Below are 4,552 nucleotides of genomic sequence, written 5' to 3' on the forward strand. Positions count from 1 at the left end.
TTGTTGCTCCTATCCTTAGTTGCTCCCAATAGTTGTGTGGAGGAAAATGTATCCCTTGAGGTAACTCAGGGATTTCTTGATGAGAGAATTCCTCATGCTCTTGTTGAGGTCCATGAGTAGGATCTCTTTGTTTGCTCCATCCTCTTTTTAGTGATGGGCTTGTCCTCTTCAATGAGGATTTCTTCCTCTATGACAATTCCAGCTAAATTGCATAGGGATCACCTTTTTCTTGGCCACAACTTCATAGAAGTGGTCTTGATGGACCTTTGAGATGGATCTCTTCATCTCCCATGGCTAGGAGGTGGAAGCTTTTGCCTTCCCTTTCCTCTTTCTAGAGATTTCTCCGGCCTTAGGTGCCATAAATGGTTATGGAAAAACAAAAAGCAATGCTTTTAGCACACAAAACTTAAAAGGTTTGCTTGTCCTTGAGCAAAAGAAGAAAGAAAAAAGGGGAAGAAGAAGAAAATGGAGGAGATGGAGGGAGATAGAGAGAGAGGTGGGGTAGGTGGGGATCTTGTGGGATCCACAGATTCTAAGGGGTCAAGAATTTCTCATCTCTGCACTTTTTAGGCGTGCAAATTGCCCCTATTGTGCAATCCTGGCATTTAACGCCAGATTGCTGCTTGTTTCTGGCATTAAACGCCAGCTTTTATCCCTTTCCTGGCGTTAAACGCCAAGCTGCAACCTGTTTCTGGCATTTAACGCCAGCTTGTTACTTCTTTCTGGCGTTTAACGCCAGACTGGTGCTTCTTTCTGGCGTTTAACACCCAGAATGGTGCCAGACTAGGCGTTAAACGCCCATTCTGCTACCCTTACTGGCGTTTAAACGCCAGTAAGTTTCTCCTTCAGGGTGTGCTATTTTTAATGCTATTTTTTATTTTTCTTTAATTTTTGCAGTAGATTTTGTGACTCCACATGATCATCAACCTAAAAAAAGAAAATAATATAGATAAATAAAATTGGGTTACCTCCCAATAAGCACTTCTTTAATGTCAATAGCTTGACAGTGAGCTCTCATGGAGCTTCACAGATGTTCAGAGCATTGTTGGGACCTCCCAACACCAAACTTATAGTTTGAATGTGGGGGTTCAACACCAAACTTAGAGTTTGGTTGCAGCCTCCCAACACCAAACTTAGAGTTTGACTGTGGGGGCTTTGTTTGACTCTGCATTGAGAGAAGCTTTTCTTCCTTCCTCTCCATGGTTACAGAGGGAGATCCTTGAGTTTTAAACACAAGGTAGTCCTCATTCAATTGAAGGATCAACTCTCCTCTGTCTACATCAATAACAGCTTTTGCTGTGGCTAGGAAGGGTCTACCAAGGATGATGGATTCATCCTCATCCTTCCCAGTGTCTAGGATTATGAAATTAGCAGGGATGTAAAGGCCTTCAACCTTCACTAGCACGTCCTCTACTAGTCCATAAGCCTGTTTCATTGATTTGTCTGCCATCTCTAATGAGAATTTAGCAGCATGTACCTCAAAGATTCCTAGTTTCTCCATTATAGGAATGGCATTAAGTTTATGCCTGACCCCAAGTCACACAGAGCCTTTTCAAAGGTCATGGTGCCTATGGTACATGGAATTAAGAATTTACCAGAATTTTATTTCTTTTGAGGTAATGTCTGCCTAGCCAAGTCATTCAGTTCATTGGTGAGCAAGGGGGGTTCATCCACCCAAGTCTCATTACCAAATAACCTGGCATTTAACTTCATGATTGCTCCAACGTACTTAGCAACTTGCTCTTCAGTAATGTCTTCATCCTCCTCAGAGGAAGAATACTCATCAGAGCTCATGAATGGCAGAAGTAGGTTCAATGGAATCTCTATGGTCTCTAGATGAGCCTCAGATTCCTTAGGTTCCTTAACTGGGAACTCCTTTTTGTTTAGAGGACGTCCCAGGAGGTCTTTCTCACTGGGATTCACGTCCTCCTCCTCCTCTCTAGGTTTGGCCACACAAGTAAGGTTATGGTTTTGCACTCTCTTTTTGGATTCTCTTCTGTATTGCTTGGGAGAGTACTAGGAGGAGTTTCAGTGACTCTTTTACTCAGCTGGCCCACTTGTGCCTCCAAATTTCTAATGGAGGACATTGTTTCATTCATAAAACTTAGAGTGGAATTAGATAGATCAGAGACTATGTTTGTTAAGCTAGAGGGGTTCTGCTCAGAATTCTCTGTCTGTTGCTGAAAGGATGATAGAAAAGGCTTGCTATTGCTAAACCTGTTTCTTCCACCATTATTAAAGCCTTGTCGAGGCTTTTGTTGATCCTTCCATGAGAAATTTGGATGATTTCTCCATGATGGATTATAGATGTTTTCATAGGCTTCACCCATATAATTCACCTCTGCCATTGCAGGATTCTCAGGATCATAAACTTCTTCTTCAGAAGATGCTTCTTTAGTACTGTTGGATACATTTTACAATCCATTCAGACTCTGAGAAATAAAATTGACTTGTTGAGTCAACAATTTGTTCTGAGCCAATATGGCATTCAGAGCATCAATTTCAAGAACTCCCTTCCTCTGAGGTGTCCCATTACTCACAGGATTCCTTTCAGAGGTGTACATGAACTAGTTATTTGCAACCATGTCAATGAGTTCCTGAGCTTCTGTAGGCATTTTCTTTAGGTGAATAGATCCACCTGCATAATGGTCCAATGACATCTTAGACAATTCAGATCGACCATCATAGAATATATCCAGGATGGTCCATTTTGAAAGCATGTCAGAAGGACACTTTTTGGTCAGTTGCTTGTATCTTTCCCAAGCTTCATAGAGGGATTCACCTTCTTTCTGCTTGAAGGTTTGAACATCCACTCTAAGCTTACTCAGCTTTTGAGAAGGAAAGAACTTGGCTAAGAAAACCGTGACCAGCTTATCCCAAGAGTTCAGGCTATCTTTAGGTTGAGAGTCCAACCATATTCTAGCTCTGTCTCTTACAGCAAAAGGGAAAAGTATAAGCTTATAGACCTCATGATCAACTCCATTAGTCTTAACAGTATCACAGATCTGCAAGAATTTAGTTAAGAACTGAAAAGGATCTTCTGCTGGAAGTCCATGAAACTTGTAATTCTGTTGCATCAGAGAAACTAATTGAGGCTTTATCTCAAAATTGTTTGCTCCAATGGCAGGGATTGAGATGCTTCTTTCATAGAAGTTAGAATTTGGTGCAGTAAAGTCACCAAGCATCTTCCTTGCACCTCTACCATTGTTATTGGTTTCGGCCATCTCTACTTCTTTTTCGAAAATTTTAGTAAAGTCCTCTTCAGAGTGTTGTGTTTTAGCTTCTCTTAGCTTCCTCTTCAGAGTCCTTTCAGGTTTCGGATCAGCTTCAACAAAAATATTCTTATCCTAGCTCCTACTCATATAAAAAAGAAGAGAACAGAAAAGGAAGAGGAATCCTCTATGTCACAGTATAGAGATTCCTTTAGGTGAGTAGAAGAAGAAAAGAATAGACGAAGGAGAAGAGAAAAATTCGAACACAGAGGAGAAGAGAGGGTTCAAATTTTAAGATGAAGAGAAGTGTTAGTAAATGAATAAATAAATAGAAAGAGATGAGAGAGGAGAAAATTTTGAATTTTAATTTTAAGAAAAGAAAATTATTTTTTGTTTTTATTTTAATTATTAGTTAGAATTCGAAAATAAGGAGAAGAAATAAAATTAAAATTAAAATTTAAAACAATTAGTTAATTAAAAAGAATTTTGAAAAAGGGTGAGGAATTTTCGAAATTAGAGAGAGAAAAGTAGTTAGTTGGTTTTGAAAAAAGATAAGAAACAATAAAACAAACAAAGAAAAAGTCAATTAGTTAGTTGAAAAAGATTTGAAAATCAATTTTGAAAAGATAAGAAGTTAGAAAAGATTTTGAAATTGATTTTGAAAAAGATATTATTTGAAAAAGACAAGTTTGAAAAGATATGATTAGAATTTATTTTTGAAAAAGATTTGATTTTTAAAATCAGAATTAATGACTTGACTCACAAGAAATCAAAAGATATGATTAAAAAATTTAAAGTTTGAATCTTTCTTAACAAGAAAGTAACAAACTTGAAATTTTTGAATCAAAACATTAATTGCTAGTATTAATTTCGAAAATAAAAGATAAAATTAAAATATTTTTAAAAATTAATTTTAAAGAATTTTCGAAAATAATAAAAAGAAAAAGAAAAGATTTGATTTTGAAAAAGATTTTGAAAAGATAAAATTTTGAAATTGAAATCTTGACTTGACTAACAAGAAATAACTTATTTTACAAATTTTTTGACTAAGTCAACCCAAAGATTTCGAAATTTATGAGAGAAATAAGGAAAAGATATTTTTTTGAATTTTAATTAGGAAAGAGAAAAACAACAAAATGACTCAAGACATGAAAATTTTGGATTAAAACAAATGAAGCATGCAAGAACACTATGAATGTCAAGATGAACACCAAGAACACTTTGAAGATCATGATGAACATCAAGAACTTATTTTTGAAAAATTTTCAAGAAAAGAGAAACATGCAAGACACCAAACTTAGAAATTTTTAAGTTTTAGACACTGTTCCGAGGGTTACCTG

General features: G+C 36.6%; 1 non-coding gene across 1 annotated transcript; it reads left to right on the forward strand.

Moving 5' to 3' along the window:
- Positions 1-2,714: 2,714 nt before the first annotated feature.
- LOC112793294 (small nucleolar RNA R71) lies at positions 2,715-2,822 on the forward strand. Its single transcript, XR_003197993.1, has one exon. It is a non-coding gene; the product is annotated as a small nucleolar RNA R71 (small nucleolar RNA).
- Positions 2,823-4,552: the final 1,730 nt, after the last annotated feature.

This window comes from Arachis hypogaea, chromosome 3 (genome assembly GCF_003086295.3).
Source record: "Arachis hypogaea cultivar Tifrunner chromosome 3, arahy.Tifrunner.gnm2.J5K5, whole genome shotgun sequence".
NCBI classification, from domain to species: Eukaryota; Viridiplantae; Streptophyta; class Magnoliopsida; order Fabales; family Fabaceae; genus Arachis; species Arachis hypogaea.